The sequence below is a fragment of the Erinaceus europaeus genome, chromosome X (genome assembly GCF_950295315.1).
Source record: "Erinaceus europaeus chromosome X, mEriEur2.1, whole genome shotgun sequence".
NCBI classification, from domain to species: Eukaryota; Metazoa; Chordata; class Mammalia; order Eulipotyphla; family Erinaceidae; genus Erinaceus; species Erinaceus europaeus.
Genome location: NC_080185.1, coordinates 73,665,984 through 73,683,571, shown reverse-complemented (window position 1 = coordinate 73,683,571; position 17,588 = coordinate 73,665,984). Strand labels below are relative to the sequence as shown.

The following is a 17,588-nucleotide window of genomic DNA, read 5'->3' as shown; positions in this document are numbered from 1 at the left end:
TTCATTTTTCTAACAGTCTGTTATTTCACAGAGAATTGCTTCATTTTATCATATACCTGTTTTCTCCAACAGCTCTAAATTCAGGAAGTGTGGTAGTTTTACTTTATAGCTCTGACATTCTCCCTTCACACTGATTTATTCTACTTATTAGGCCTTTTACTTAAGCCTCAACTCCATCCAAAGCGTCCTTCATATCTTGAAGCTGTTTGTAGTTTTCTTTGTGCCTTTTCTAAATCTGGTAAAATGATTTCTAAACTCTTGCATTTATTTCTGTATCTTATGTCTAGATTATTGAATTGCCATCATGATAAGTCTTCTGAATTCAATCTTTGAGATTCTTTTCAAATCTTTGTATGCTTGGACAGTTTTATTTTTCTATTTTTTGCTTAAGTGTAGTTTCTGTGGTTCAACCAGCAGGTGGTGCTGTGGTAACATTGTTTATGGTATCGGAATGTGGCTGCTGCTGGGGAATCTTCCACATGACCCTGGGCAGAGTCAGACAGAACAGTCTTGTTGTCTACTTTCAATCTGTACTGTAACCTCTCAAAGTTTGATACTCACTGCTTTAGTTTTTTTTTTTCCACCAGGTTTTTCCCTGACAGGGTCCCTATCTTCTAAGGGCTGAGCTTACGTTCCACTGTGTAGCTTTCAAAGTGATGCTGGCTGCCAGCTGCTGGGTCCTGGTTCAAGCTGTTTTTGTTTTGAGAGCTTCATCTACACCCACCTATAGCTTAGTGAATTTCTTCAGGAGTTTCAGCTGTAATGTTGTGTGGTTACAGTTTTTTGTTTGTTTGTTTGTTTTACCAGATCACTGATGAGCTCTAGCTTATGGTGGTGCAGGGGATTGATCTGGGACTTTGGATCCTCAGGCATGAGAGTCTCTTTGCATAACCATTATGCTATCCACCCCCACCCCCGCAAAAAAAAAAAACTGGAAAGTTTTTCAAAAGATCCTTCCCATTTCATCAAATAATTTTACAATCTTACTTTACAATTTGATCTTCTCTAGCAAAATACTAACATTATTTTTTGAGGATATCTTGATTTACATGACTGCTGTTGTCACAGGAGTATATTTCCACATCTCCCTAACAAATGTCAACATTATTTTCACCACCTGCTCTCCTTAGAGGAGAATAACCATGTATGGGAATTGGCTGGGAGGTATGCCAAAGAAAAATATTCATTGCTGCATAATTCGGATGAAGGGCAAAATGCTGTACCTAGGGCTAACCATGATTTGGAATTATGAAAATAATCAACAAACCATATAAGTCAAAAGCAAAAGGATGAATATGGGATGATTTCACTTAGACAGAAGTTGAAAAATAAGATCAGAATGGGAAACACTAAGCATAACTTGGACTGGAGTTGCTGTATTGCACCAAAGTAAAAGACTCTGGGGTGGGGGGGAGGGTTCAGGTCCTGGAACATGATGGCAGAGGAGGACCTAGTGGGAGTTATATTTTTATGTGGAAATGTTGTGCATGTATACACTATTGTATTTTACTGTCGACTGTAAACCATTAATGCCCCAATAAAGAAATAAAAAAGAGAGACCATATGATTACTTGTTTCACTGAGGACATGAAAATTAGCATTACCAAACCAGTGGACTGCAAGAAACTTAAGGGGACTTTCCAGGACTCTGCTGAGTACCTCGTTATTTTTCTTTCTCAGCTAAAAATAAACAAGCCATAAACAGGCCAATTTAGGCCTAGACTCAGTAGAAAAAAATGACAGTCCTGACTGCATTTTATCAGTCAGTCAGCACCAGATATTAGATGAAAACTCCAAGAACTAGAGAAAGGACCACAGACTGAATGAAAGGTCTGGCGGATGTAGCCTTCAAGGTCTTCAACAATCAGCAGAAGGCTTTACCAAGCAGGGAAAAAAAGGACCATAGATGGCTAGAAAGGGACAAGAGATGGGTTTGCCCAATGGTAACCACATTGACCCATGCCCTACCACCTCATCACTTGGGGCCAGGCAGCCAGTGAAACCTAAGGTTTCCCATGGACACTAAAAGCCTTGATCTCTAAGGAGATCTCTCTGCTATCACTGTCAGCAGCCTACTCATATGTTAGTACAGGACTTTGTCCCCAATAATAAGCACAGGAAGGATTGTCCCACTCTCCAGAGAGATGGATGACCAATCTTCTTTGCCACCCAGAAGAGTATGTTCCTGACACGATGTGAGCAGCATGAGGTTCCCCTGTTAATGACCACTGACTACAATGAACCCAAGCTGAATGACTCTTACTGAAGGAACCCAGAGATAATTCAGGCTCCTTTGCTGAATATCTGAGCCCTGGGCCAGATTCAACATGGAGAAAAAAAGTTAATCATATATATATATTATTTTTTTTTGCCAGAGGACTGCTCAGCTCTGGCTTATGGTAGTGCAGTGGATTGAATCTGGGGCCTCAGAACTTCAAGCATGAACGTCTTTTTTGCCTAACCATTATGCTCTATCTCCCACCCAGTTAATTAAATTTTTGATAAATACACAAGTCACTTTCTATGCCTTAATCTAATTCTCTGGTCCTATCCACTCTGACAGTCTCCTCACAGACTTAGAGGGACAACTTTGGCTGGATTATCTCACTACTTCACGTCCATATTCTTTTTAATAAATTAACTTTCATTTACTTGTTTCTGGTTATGCACAACTGTCCTATCTCTCTCTTGGGAACTAATTTAATGATCAAACTCCAAGGCAGTCTGCATTCAAATCCACAACCTCATTCTATAGTGACCCGACATGTCATTGCCAAATCATTTACATACAACTTGGCACCCTCGATATTCAAGAGAAGTAGAAAAGGCCAATCAGATTAATAAGTGGCTCCTTACTAAACTGATGGTAGAAAGTCGACAGTCATGAGTCACCTTACTACCCCACGTTGCTACCAGTCAGAATTGCTCCTAAACTGCCCGTAAATCTTAGTCCATTCAAATTCCTGAGCAGAGGGGAGATAGCATAATGGTTATGCAAAAAGAATCTCATGCCTGAGGTTTCAAAGTCACAGGTTCAAACCCTCACACCACCATAATGCAGAGCTGAACAGTGCTCTGGTAAAAAAATAAATAAAATGAGAGAGAGGCAGACTGGGAGTATGGACCGACCAGTCAACGCCCATGATCAGCGAGGAAGCAATTACAGAAGCCAGACCTTGTACCTTCTGCAACCCTCAATGACCCTGGGTCCATGCTCCCAGAGGGATAGAGAATGGGAAAGCTATCGGGGGAGGGGGTGGGATATGGAGATTGGGCGGTGGGAATTGTGTGGAGTTGTACCCCTCCTACCCTATGGTTTTGTTAATTAATCCTCTCTTAAATTAAAAAAATAATAAAAGCAAAAAAAAAAAAAGAAGAAGAACCTAAAACAGGCATCTCAGAAGAAACTTTAGAAAAAAAATAAAATAATAAAATAAAATAAAATAAATAAAATGAAATAAAATAAAATAAAAATACCTGTATGACTACCCATTTCTTACTAGTGAATTAGGAGTAGTATAACTTTACCAGGAAAATAACATTACTTACAAAATATTGCAACCCTTGGGTTTACCAATAAAGCATTTCATGAGTATGCTCATCTCTATATACCAAGACAGAATCTGCACATCCAGCTCCCAAGCATCCTAACGTCTCTTCTGAGGATCCGGTTTCCTTAAAGTTCATCCACGGAATAAAAAGCCCTTTTACCCTTTGTCAACAAGACCCAAAAAGGTCCTCCTGAAAATTACCACCACAGTCACACTTGAAGAACATCCTTCCAGGATTTGTTTAATAAAAATCAACTTGGGGGAGTAGGGGAGGTAGCACAGCGGATTAAGCGCACCTGGCGTGAAGCACCAGTATCCAGGTAAGGATCCCTGCTCAAGCCCCCGGCTCCCCACCAGCCGGGACGTCGCTTCACAAGCAGTGAAGCAGGTCTGCAGGTGTCTGTCTTTCTCTCCCCCTCTCTGTCTTCCCTACCTCTCTCCATTTCTCTTTGTCCTATGTAACAACGACGACATCAATAACAACAACAATAGTAAATGCAAAAATTTATTTTTAAAATAAAGGGAAACAAAAGGGGAGATAAATAAAATTTAAAAAAAAAAGAAAAAAGACGGGGCGGCGGCCATCAGGGGGGGGAGAGGGTGTGTCTGCCGGTGGCAGGGGCCATGCGTGCAGACAGGCGCCACGGCTCCAGGCTTCGAGGGGGGAAGCAGAGGGAGGCAGACGGCGGCGGATTGCGCCTGCGCGGGGATGGCAGAAGGAGTGGCAGCAGGAGACGCTCTCCCACCGCGTGTGCCTGGCTGGTGCTGTGCACCGCCACCGGGTCTTCCGAGCTCGCGGGCGGCTAACCATGGCCAAGCGCGTGAGCGAGGCTTTCGACTCCGCCATGCGCAAGAACGTGCAAGAGTTCGTCATCTGCACCAAGGAGGCCCTGGAAGAGGCCTTGCAGCAGTTTGAGACTCCGGGCTGGACCAGAGCAGAGTCCTGAAGACAGCGCCCTTGGTGTCCCAGCAGGGGAGGCAGGGCCCCGCCCACGACGTCTTACAGGCCCTGGAGGCCTTGCAGGAGCTGCTTGCTGCGCGCCCCCACCCCCGGCCCTGCACCCCGGAGCTGGGTGCCTGCCTGGCCTGCCTGGCCCAGCTGTGTGGCCGGACCTGGGCCGCCGCTGCCTAGCTGCCCACCGGGGTGCCTACCCCGTGCTGCTGGCCACCGCCGCCCTGCCCGGCCTGCAGCTGCCCAACCTGCGCGCGCTGGCAGCGCTGATGGACTGCCAGCCCGACCAGGTGGACGGCGCTGGCCTTTGGCTGCTGTTGGGCACGCTCGCGGGCGGCGGGCGGGGGGGAAGGGGGCGGGCGACGGGGAAGGGGGGCGCCCCCGCACCCTGGGGGGCCCCAGCTGGCCTGCGCCGCCCTGCGCGGGGTGTGGCACGCGGGGCTGCGGCACGAGGCCAACCTGCGGGCACTGGTGCAGGCGCGCGAGCTGCCCCTGCTGCCCGGCGCGCTGGCCCGACACGCGAGCCGCCCTGACGTGGTCCAGGAGGCCTGCTTGGCCCTGCGCCGACCACAACAATGACGATGACCACGACGACGACCACGACCCACGACGACGACGACGACGTGCGCGGGCCTTCGGAAACGCGCACGATATCGCGCGCGCGCACACGGCCAACGTGCGCGAGCACGGGACACTGAAGCTGTTGGTGAAAGCGGCCAGAGCCCACCCGCACCAGCAGGCTGTGCTGGGCCAGCTGGGCGCCACCCTGTCGCGCCGGACCGTGCGCAGCGAGTGCTGCCAGCAGGTGGCAGACCTGGGGAGCCTGACCATCCTGCTGGACCTGCTGGGCGACAGCCAGCACCAGGACACCTGGTGAGCCAGGCGCTGTCTGCGCTGTGGGCCGTCGCAGGCGACGAAGAAGTGAAGGACGCCATTCTGCGTGCGTGGAGGGGGGGCGGGCTCCGCTGCGTGGTGGGTGGGTCCCCTGACCTGCCACTTGGCCAGCCCGCAGGTGTGCGAGCGGTGCGCTGTGTGCCTTGGCGCTGCGGAAACCAGAGCACAGTGTGGCCATCGTGGTGGCCGGCCGCCCTGCAGGCCATGAGGACGCACCCGCAGGAGGCTGGCCTGCAGAGGCAGGCTTGCCTGCTGCTCTGGAACCTGGCTGTGCGCAGCCGGGGGCTGTGTGGGCGCGCATCCTGACCCTGGGGCCCATCGCACAAGCAAAGACCGCCAACTACGCCTGCCAAGGCCCCGCTGCGGAACCAGGGCTGCCACGTGGAGCTGCGTGAGCTATGGACTGGCCGCCGGGGGTCGGGGTGGGGGGGAACCTGGCACCCTGACAATAAACGGTTACGCGGGGTGGGGGGAATTTCAAAAGAAAGAAAATCAAGTTGGCACCCTTGTCGGAAGTTACTTCCTCCAAACCCAACCTCACCTGACCCTCCCTGTAAAGCTATAGAGACCTCAGACTACTATTCAAAAAGAACACATGATGTGTTATGTATCTGCAGAGTTATGATTTTATCTGTTTCGTTCTTCTTCCTCATTGCAGCCTCTATTATATATGTCTGAGCAAATTGAAAAAGGAAGACTCCTACTGACAGAAGACACAAGCCTGTGCACTACTCAGACAGGCAAATGACAGTTTTGCTGTCACAGTATCCTGTCTGCAAGGTTTTGGGCTGCAGTCCCTAGAACCCTTCTCCTGTATACTTCCTCTGGGACCTTCCGTATAGCTGGCTCCTGGCAATATACTCCAGCCCTTTATAGGGGGAAGTAGATAATTAGTCAAGGCGGAGTCTTGCAGCTACTTCTTCCATCCACAGAGTTGGAGCGGACCAATACACCCAGTTCAGTGAGGCAACAATCTTGCAAGTTACCATTTATCTTTGTTCTGTGCTGGCTAAGTAAGGAAAAGCATTGCCTGCCCAAGAGTCACTTTGCTATTGCTAGCCTACAGAAGAGCCTGCCAATTCAACCCCTCAGAGAGTGTAGTTTCTTGCCATTCCTAGGTCAGCCATTCCCCAGAAGAGGGTGGGACTAAGCTGAAGCTCTACCCTGATGCCCTGTTCAAATCAAATCAGGACATCTGACATCCTGTTGGATGTTTCTGTAAACGGGTTGATCACTTTGTTCAGAGAATGTGATCTGCCAACGCTTCTGTGAAGTGAACCACAACTTCCAAATAAACCAAACTCCATAACACAACACCTGCAGCCACAGATGGCCAGGTAAACAAACATGCTCGTACTGAAAACTAAGAGACTCTTGTCAAAGAAATAGAAAAAGATACGAAGAAATGGAGGGAGGTGGGTGGTGGCACCCCGGGTGAAGTACCCATAGTACAAAGAAATAGAAAGACATTTCATGCTCGTGGATTGCAAGAATTAATATTGTCTAAATGACTATTCCTCCCAGAGAGTTATATACAGATTCAATGCCATCCCTACTAGGTCCCCTAAAATTTCAAGAGAGTAGGACAAAAGATACAAAGTTTTATCTGAAGACAGAAAAAGCTCAGGAAACCAATGGTGAGAGCAAGACTGGAGGCATCATATTTTTCTGACTACTAAACATACCATAGAGCCACTATAATCAAAATGGCACCCCAAATAGACACAGAGAACAGGGGAATAGAATTGAGGGTCCAGAAATTAGTCCCCACCCCCATGGACACCTTTAATTTTTGACAAGGAAGCCCAAACTATAAAAATGGAGAAAGGAGAGTCTATTCAACAAATAGTTTTGGGAAAACTGGGTTGCAATATGGAGAAGAGTGAAACTGGACCACCACGTTTTACCATGTACAAAAGTAAAGTCCAAGTGGATCAAGGATTTATATGTCAGGCCAGAAGCCATCCAATACTCAAGAGGAACATACTGGCAGAGCTCTTTTCCTCGTAAGCTTTAGAAACATCTTTACCAGAGCCGGGTGGTGGCACACCGGGTTGAGCGCATGCATTACAATCCGCAAGGATCCAGGTTCAAGCCCCCGGCTCCCCACCTGCCGGAGCGTCGCTTCACAAGCAGTGAAGCAGGTCTGAATGTGTCTGTCTTTCTCTCCCCCTCTCGGTCTTCCCTACCTCTCTCCATGTCTCTTTGTCCTATCTAACAAAGACGACATCAATAACAACAACAATAGTAACTGCAACAATATTTTTTTTTAAAAAAAAAAAAGGGAAACAAAAGGGGAGATAAATAAAATTAAAAAAAAGAAAAAGAAAAAAAGACGGGGCGGCGGCCATCAGGGCGGGGAGAGGGTGTGTCTGCTGGTGGCAGGGGCCTTGCGTGCAGGCAGGCGCCCCGGCTCCTGGCTTCCAGGGGGGAAGCAGAGGGAGACAGACGGCTGCGGATTGCGCCTGCTCAGGGATGGCGGAAGGAGTGGCAGCAGGAGCCGCTCCTCCACCGCGTGTGCCTGGCTGGTGCTGTGCACCGCCACCGGGTCTTCGGAGCCCGCGGGCGGCTAACCATGGCCAAGCGCGTGAGCGAGGCTTTCGACTCCGCCATGCGCGAGAACGTGGAGGAGTTCGCCATCGGCCCCAAGGAGGCCCTGGAAGAGGCCGTGCAGCAGTTTGAGACTCACCGGAGCTGGACCGGAGCTGGACCGGAGCAGAGTCCTGAAGACGGCGCCCTTGGTGTCCGAGCAGGGGAGGCAGGGCCCCGCCCACGACGTCTTACAGGGCCTGGAGGCCGTGCAGGAGCTGCTGGCCGCGCGCCCCCACCCCCGGCCCTGCACCCCGGAGCTGGGCGCCTGCCTGGCCTGCCTGGCCCAGCTGTGTGGCCGGACCTGGGTCGCCGCTGCCTGGCTGCCCGACGGGGTGCCAACCCCGTGCTGCTGGCCACCGCCGCCCTGCCTGGCCTGCTGCTGCCCAACCTGCGCGCGCTGGCGGCGCTGATAGACGGCCAGCCCGACCTGCTGGACGGCGCTGGCCTTTGGTTGCTGTTGGGCACGCTGGTGGGCGGCGGGGAAGGGGGGCGCCCCCGCACCCCGGGGGGCCCCAGCTGGCCTGCGCCGCCCTGCGCGGGGGTGCAGCACGCTGGGCTGCGGCACGAGGCCAACCAGCGGGCACTGGTGCAGGCGCACGAGCTGCCCCTGCTGCCCGGCGGGCTGGCCCGACAAGCGAGCCGCCCTGACGTGGTCCAGGAGGCCTGCTTGGCCCTGCGCCGACCACAACAATGACGATGACCACGACGACGACCACGACCCACGACGACGACAACGTGCACCGGCCTTAGGAAACGCGCACGATATCGCGCGCGCGCGCCCGCGGCCACGTGCGCGAGCACGGGACACTGAAGCTGTTGGTGAACGCGGCCAGAGCCCACCCGCACCAGCTGGCTGTGCTGGGCCGGCTGGGCGCAACCCTGTAGCGCCGGACCGTGCGCAGCGAGTGCTGCCAGCAGGTGGCAGACCTGGGGAGCCTGACCATCCTGCTGGACCTGCTGGGCGACAGCCAGCACCAGGACACCTGGTGAGCCAGGCGCTGTCTGCGCTGTGGGCCGTCGCAGGCGACGAAGAAGTGAAGGACGCCATTCTGCGTGCGTGGAGGGGGGGCGGGCTCCGCTGCGTGGTGGGTGGGTGCCCTGACCTGCCACTTGGCCAGCCCGCAGGTGTGCGAGCGGTGCGCTGTGTGCCTTGGCGCTGCGGAAACCAGAGCACAGTGTGGCCATCGTGGTGGCCGGCCGCCCTGCAGGCCATGAGAACGCACGCGCAGGAGGCTGGCCTGCAGAGTTAGGCTTGCCTGCTGCTCTGGAACCTGGCTGTGCGCAGCCGGGGGGTGTCTGGGCGCGCATCCTGACCCTGGGGCCCATCGCACAAGCAAAGACCGCCCACTACGCCTGCGAGGACGCTGCCAAGGCCCCTCTGCGGAACCAGGGCTGCAACGCGGAGCTGCGTGAGCTATGGAGTGGCCGCCGTGGGTCGGGTTGGGGGGGAACCTGGCACCCTGACAATAAACGGTTACGGGGGGTGGGGGGAATTTCAAAAGAAAGATAATCAAGTTGTCACCCTTATCGGAAGTTACTTCCTCCAAACCCAACCCCACCTGACCCTCCCTGTAAAGCTATAGAGACCTCAGACTACTATTCAAAAAGAACACATGATGTGTTATGTATCTGCAGAGTTATGATTTTATCTGTTTCGTTCTTCTTCCTCATTGCAGCCTCTATTATATATGTCTGAGCAAGTTGAAAAAGGGAGACTCCTGCTGACAGAAGACACAAGCCTGTGCACTACTCAGACAGGCAAGTGACAGTTTTGCTGTCACAGTATCGTGTCTGCAAGGTTTTGGGCTGCAGTCCCTAGAACCCTTCTCCTGTATACTTCCTCTGGGACCTTCCGTATAGCTGGCTCCTGGCAATATACTCCAGCCCTTTATAGGGGGAAGTAGATAATTAGTCAAGGCGGAGTCTTGCAGCTACTTCTTCCATCCACAGAGTTGGAGCGGGCCAATACACCCAGTTCAGTGAGGCAACAATCTTGCAAGTTACCATTTATCTTTGTTCTGTGCTGGCTAAGTAAGGAAAAGCATTGCCTGCCCAAGAGTCACTTTGCTATTGCTAGCCTACAGAAGAGCCTGCCAATTCAACCCCTCAGAGAGTATAGTTTCTTGCCATTCCTAGGTCAGCCATTCCCCAGAAGAGCGTGGGACTAAGCTGAAGCTCTACCCTGATGCCCTGTTCAAATCAAATCAGGACATCTGACATCCTGTTGGATGTTTCTGTAGACGGGTTGATCACTTTGTTCAGAGAATGTGATCTGCCAACGCTTCTGTGAAGTGAACCACAACTTCCAAATAAACCAAGCTCCATAACACAACACCTGCAGCCACAGATGGCCAGGTAAACAAACATGCTCGTACTGAAAACTAAGAGACTCTTGTCAAAGAAATAGAAAAAGATACGAAGAAATGGAGGGAGCCGGGTGGTGGCACCCCGGGTGAAGTACCCATAGTACAAAGAAATGGAAAGACATTTCATGCTCGTGGATTGCAAGAATTAATATTGTCTAGATGACTATTCCTCCCAGAGTTATATACACATTCAATGCCATCCCTACTAGGTCCCCTAAAATTTCAAGAGAGTAGGACAAAGGACACAAAGTTTTATCTGAAGGCAGAAAAAGCTCAGAAAACCAATGGTGAGAGCAAAACTGGAGGCATCATATTTTTCTGACTACTAAACATACCATAGAGCCACTATAATCAAAATGGCACCCCAAATAGGCACAGAGAACAGGGGAATAGAATTGAGGGTCCAGAAATTAGTCCCCACCCCCATGGACACCTTTAATTTTTGACAAGGAAGCCCAAATTATAAAAATGGAGAAAGGAGAGTCTATTCAACAAATAGTTTTGGGAAAACTGGGTTGCAATATGGAGAAGAATGAAACTGGACCACCACGTTTTACCATGTACAAAAGTAAAGTCCAAGTGGATCAAGGATTTATATGTCAGGCCAGAAGCCATCCAATACTCAAGAGGAACATACTGGCAGAGCTCTTTTCCTCGTAAGCTTTAGAAACATCTTTACCAGAGCCGGGTGGTGGCACACCGGGTTGAGCGCATGCATTGCAATCCGCAGTGATCCAGGTTCAAGTCCCAAGCTCCCCTCCTGCCCGGGCGTCGCTTCACAAGCAGTGAAGCAGGTCTGCAGGTGTCTGTCTTTCTCTCCCCCTCTCTGTCTTCCCTACTCTCTCCATTTCTCTTTATCCTATCTAACAACGACGACATCAATAACAACAACAATAGTAACTGCAACAATATTTTTTTTTGAAAAAAGGGAAACAAAAGGGGAGATAAATAAAATTAAAAAAAAGAAAAAGAAAAAAAGACGGGGCGGCGGCCATCAGGGCGGGGAGAGGGTGTGTCTGCTGGTGGCAGGGGCCTTGCTTGCAGACAGGCGCCCTGGCTCCTGGCTTCCAGGGGGGAAGCAGAGGGAGGCAGACTGCGGCGGATTGCGCCTGCGCGGGGATGGGGGATGGCGGAAGGAGTGGCAGCAGGAGCCGCTCCTCCACCGCGTGTGCCTGGCTGGTGCTGTGCACCGCCACCGGGTCTTCGGAGCCCGCAGGCGGCTCACCATGGCCAAGCGCGTGAGCGAGGCTTTCGACTCCGCCATGCGCGACAACGTGGAGGAGTTAAACATCGGCCCCAAGGAGGCCCTGGAAGAGGCCGTGCAGCAGTTTGAGACTCAGGTGTGGACCGGAGCAGAGTCCTTGAAGACGGCGCCCTTGGTGTCCTAGCAGGGGAGGCAGGACCCCGCCCACGACATCTTACAGGCCCTGGAGGCCGTGCAGGAGCTGCTGGCCTCGCGCCCCCACCACCGGCCCTGCACCCCGGAGCTGGGCGCCTGCCTGGCCTGCCTGGCCCAGCTGTGTGGCCGGACCTGGGCCGCCGCTGCCTGGCTGCCCGCCGGGGCGCCTACCCTGGCCTGCTGCTGCCCAACCTGCGCGCGCTGGCAGCGCTGATAGACGGCCAGCCCGACCTGCTGGACGGCGCTGGCCTTTGGCTGCTGTTGGGCACGCTCGCGGGCGGCGGGGAAGGGGGGCGCCCCCGCACCCCGGGGGGCCCCAGCTGGCCTGCGCCGCCCTGCGCGGGGTGCGGCACGCGGGGCTGCGGCACGAGGCCAACTGGCGGACACTGGTGCAGGCTCGCGAGCTGCCCCTGCTGTCCGGCGCGCGGGCCCGACACGCGAGCCGCCCTGACGTGGTCCAGGAGGCCTGCTTGGCCCTGCGCCGACCACAACAATGATGACGACCACGACGACGACCACGACCCACGACGACGCCATGCGCGCGCCCTTCGGAAACGCGCACGATATCGAGCGCGCGCGCGCGGCCATCTTGCGCGAGCACGGGGCACTGAAGCTGTTGGTGAACGCGGCCAGAGCCCACCCGCACCAGCTGGCTGTGCTGGGCCAGCTAGGCGCCACCCTGTCGCACCGGGCCGTGCGCAGCGAGTGCTGCCAGCAGGTGGCAGACCTGGGGAGCCTGACCATCCTGCTGGACCTGCTGGGCGACAGCCAGCACCAGGACACCTGGTGAGCCAGGCGCTGTCTGCGCTGTGGGCCGTCGCAGGCGACGAAGAAGTGAAGGACGCCATTCTGCGTGCGTGGAGGGGGGGCGGGCTCCGCTGCGTGGTGGGTGGGTGCCCTGACCTGCCACTTGGCCAGCCCGCAGGTGTGCGAGCGGTGCGCTGTGTGCCTTGGCGCTGCGGAAACCAGAGCACAGTGTGGCCATCGTGGTGGCCGGCCGCCCTGCAGGCCATGAGGACGCACCCGCAGGAGGCTGGCCTGCAGAGTTAGGCTTGCCTGCTGCTCTGGAACCTGGCTGTGCGCAGCCCGGGGCTGCCTGGGCGCGCATCCTGACCTACGGGGCTCATCGCACAAGCAAGGACCGCCCACCCCGCCTGCGAGGACAACGCCAAGGCCGCGCTGCGGAACCAGGGCTGCCACGTGGAGCTGCGTGAGCTATGGACTGGCCGCCGGGGGTCGGGGTGGGGGGGAACCTGGCACCCTCACAATAAACGGTTACGGGGGGTGGGGGGAATTTCAAAAGAAAGATAATCAAGTTGGCACCCTTGTCTGAAGTTACTTCCTCCAAACCCAACCCCACCTGACCCTCCCTGTAAAGCTATAGAGACCTCAGACTACTATTCAAAAAGAACATATGATGTGTTATGTATCTGCAGAGTTATGATTTTATCTGTTTCGTTCTTCTTCCTCATTGCAGCCTCTATTATATATGTCTGAGCAAGTTGAAAAAGGGAGACTCCTGCTGACAGAAGACACAAGCCTGTGCACTACTCAGACAGGCAAGTGACAGTTTTGCTGTCACAGTATCGTGTCTGCAAGGTTTTGGGCTGCAGTCCCTAGAACCCTTCTCCTGTATACTTCCTCTGGGACCTTCCGTATAGCTGGCTCCTGGCAATATACTCCAGCCCTTTATAGGGGGAAGTAGATAATTAGTCAAGGCGGAGTCTTGCAGCTACTTCTTCCATCCACAGAGTTGGAGCGGGCCAATACACCCAGTTCAGTGAGGCAACAATCTTGCAAGTTACCATTTATCTTTGTTCTGTGCTGGCTAAGTAAGGAAAAGCATTGCCTGCCCAAGAGTCACTTTGCTATTGCTAGCCTACAGAAGAGCCTGCCAATTCAACCCCTCAGAGAGTGTAGTTTCTTGCCATTCCTAGGTCAGCCATTCCCCAGAAGAGCGTGGGACTAAGCTGAAGCTCTACCCTGATGCCCTGTTCAAATCAAATCAGGACATCTGACATCCTGTTGGATGTTTCTGTAGACGGGTTGATCACTTTGTTCAGAGAATGTGATCTGCCAACGCTTCTGTGAAGTGAACCACAACTTCCAAATAAACCAAGCTCCATAACACAACACCTGCAGCCACAGATGGCCAGGTAAACAAACATGCTCGTACTGAAAACTAAGAGACTCTTGTCAAAGAAATAGAAAAAGATACGAAGAAATGGAGGGAGCCGGGTGGTGGCACCCCGGGTGAAGTACCCATAGTACAAAGAAATGGAAAGACATTTCATGCTCGTGGATTGCAAGAATTAATACTGTCTAGATGACTATTCCTCCCAGAGTTATATACACATTCAATGCCATCGCTACTAGGTCCCCTAAAATTTCAAGAGAGTAGGACAAAAGATACAAAGTTTTATCTGAAGGCAGAAATAGCTCAGGAAACCAATGGTGAGAGCAAAACTGGAGGCATCATATTTTTCTGACTACTAAACATACCATAGAGCCACTATAATCAAAATGGCACCCCAAATAGGCACAGAGAACAGGGGAATAGAATTGAGGGTCCAGAAATTAGTCCCCACCCCCATGGACACCTTTAATTTTTGACAAGGAAGCCCTAACTATAAAAATGGAGAAAGGAGAGTCTATTCAACAAATAGTTTTGGGAAAACTGGGTTGCAATATGGAGAAGAATGAAACTGGACCACCACATTTTACCATGTACAAAAGTAAAGTCCAAGTGGATCAAGGATTTATATGTCCGGCCCAAAGCCAGTCAATACTCAAGTGGAAGATACTGGCAGAGCTCTTTTCCTCGTAAGCTTTAGAAGCATCTTTACCAGAGCCGGGTGGTGGCACACCGGGTTGAGCGCATGCATTACAATCCACAAGGATCCAGGTTCAAGACCCCGGTCTCCCCCTGTAGGAGGAAAGCTTTGTGAGTGGTGAAGTAGTGCTGCAGGTGTCTCTTTGTCTCTCTCCCTATCATTTTCTTGATTTCTTGCTGTCAAGAAATCTTTATTTATTCAATAAATAAAGATAATTTAAATTTTTTTAAAAAAGGAAAAAAAAACATCTTTACCAATTTAAATCCAATTGCAAGGAGAACAAAACCAAAAATTAGCCAACAGAACTACATTAAACTGAAAAGTTTCTGCATGGCAAATGGATTCACCACCATAATAGACTCACCAAGGGAGTGGGAGAAAATCTTTATGTGTCACACATCACACAGAGGGCTAATAACCAAAACACACAAAGAAGTCTCAAATTCAACAATAAAAGATCAAACAACCCCACTGAAAAATGGAAGGAAGACATTGTAGAGTCTTCTCAAAAAAAGAGATTCAAAGGGCCAATAGATATGAAAAAATATTTATAATTAGAGAAATTCAAATAAATATAACAATGAGATATATGACATGTGATAATGTCATACTTTTGAAAAGGCAGAGAGGGGAGTCGGGCGGTAGCACAGCAGGTTAAGTGCATGTGGCACAAAGTACAAGGATTGGCATGAGGATCCCAGTTCAAGTCCCTGGCTCCCCAACTGCAGGGGAGTTGCTTCACAATCAATGAAGCAAATCTGCATGTGTTTATCTTTCTCTGTCTTCCCCTCTTCTCTCCATTTCTCTCTGTCCTATTCAATAATGACAACATTAATAACAACAATAATAACTAAAACAACAAGGACAACAAAATGGCGAGTGAAAGGCAAAAAAAATAATTTAAAAAAAAATAAAGAAAAAACAGAAACACCAACTTTTGGAGACATTGTAGGTGGAAAGGAACTCTCCTACATTACTACTAGCAATGTTAGTCCGTCAAACTCCTATGGAAAACAATCTCAAGAGTCATCAGAACACTAGAAATGGACCTACCTTATGACCCAGCAATCTCTGTCCTGTGGATAGACCCATGAAAAAAGAAAGATACCTGTCTGAAAAGACCTATGCGTGCCTATGTTCATAGCAGCACAGTTTGTAATACGAAAATCTTAGAAACAAAACAGATTCCCAATGACAGATTAATGGTGTCTACGCAAGATATGGTACATATACACAAATGAATATTATGATTCTGGTACAAATGATGAGACCATTTCCTTTGCAATAGCCTGGTCAGAACTTGAAGGTATCCTGCTAAGTGAGACAAACCAGATGGAGAAAGAGCAATACCAAATTGATCTCATTCAGAGGTGAAACCTAAGAATAAAGGACAGTAAAAGAGGGTGGGGGTAGATAACATAATGGTTATGCAAAGTGACTCTCAGACCTGAGGCTTCAAAGTCCCAGGTTCAATCCCCCACACCACCATAAACCAGAGCTGATCAGTGCTCTGAAGAAGAATGAGGAGGAAGAGGAGGAAAAAAGAAAGGGAAAGGAATGGGAATCTGGGGAATGTTATGCATGTACAAACTATTGTATTTACTGTTGAATGTAAAACATTAATTCCCCAATAAAGAAATAAATTATTAAAAAAAAAAGAAAGAAAGAAAAGAAAAAAGAAACAATGAGGTGAAACTTGAACTAGGTATGGTGTATTCCTTCAAATCAAAGGACTTTGGGATAGGAGGGAAAAGGGACTGGATAAAAGGACATTCGGGCCCTGATGTACAAATGGGAGAGGGGGCCATCGGTTGGAAAATCATGTGTCTTTCAGCCACCTCTCAAGGGGAAATGAGTTGTTCCTTTGTGTCAGAAACTATACAGTAAGCCAATAAACCCCCCTCAATAAAGATGTTTTTTAAAAGATTTTATTTATTACTAATGAGAAAGACAGGAAGAAAGAAAGAACCAGCCATCACTCTGATACATATGCTGCTGGGGATTGAGCTCAGGACCTCATGCTTGAGAATCTAGTGCTTTATCCACTGTGCCACCTTCCAGACCACAGTATTTCCATTTTTATTTGCTTAGAGACTCTTTATACAGTTTTCCAGAAGGGCTGCACCACTTTGCACTCCCACTAACAATGTAACAGACTCCTTTTTCTCCACAACCTTGTTGACCCCTGTCATTTTCCTTTTTATATGTAAAAAAGACAGGCATGAGGTTGAATCCTAGTGTAATTTTAATTTGCATTCCTCTAATGATAAGTGAAGTGGAACAGTTTTTCATATGTCTATGGGCCATGTGTATCTATTCCTTAGAAAATCATCTATTCAAGGATTTTACCCACATGTTTTATCTGATTTTTTTCATTGGTTGAGTTATATGACTTTCTTTTTATTTATTTTTATTAGTTTTTTTTTTTTTTTTTTTACTAGATCACTGTTCAGCTCTGGTTTGTGGTAGTGCCGGGGATTGAACATGGGACTGAAAGTGTCAAGTATGAAAGTCTTGCTTGCATAGCCATTATGCTGTCTCCCTGGCCTTTCTTACTAATGATTTAATGATGGTTTACAAGTTCATACGATTACATGCATGGGACTAGGGAGACAGCATAATCATTATGCAAAGAGTTTCCTGGCTAAGGCTCTGAATCCCCAGGTTCAGTGCCCATCCCCACCATAAGTCAGAGCTGAGGATAAAACTACTTGACTTTTTCTTTTCTTTCATCCCCCACAATTTTTATATTTATTTTCCCTTTTATTGCCCTTGTTATTTTTTATTGTTATAGCTATTATTGTTGTCATTATTGATGTCACTGTTAGATAGGACAGAGAGAAATGGAGAGAGGAGGTGAGACAGAGAGGGGGAGAGAAAGATAGACACCTGCAGACCTGTTTCACCGCCTGTGAAGCGACTCCCCTGTAGGTGGGGAGCTCATCCTTATGCCGGTCCTTGCACTTAGAGCCACGTGCACTTAACCCTCTGTGCTACCGC

The 17,588-nt window shown here is 50.2% G+C and overlaps 1 pseudogene; it reads left to right on the top strand.

Moving 5' to 3' along the window:
* The first annotated feature begins 12,250 nt into the window (after positions 1–12,250).
* On the top strand, positions 12,251–13,280 carry LOC132535885 (armadillo repeat-containing protein 6-like; annotated as a pseudogene).
* Positions 13,281–17,588: the final 4,308 nt, after the last annotated feature.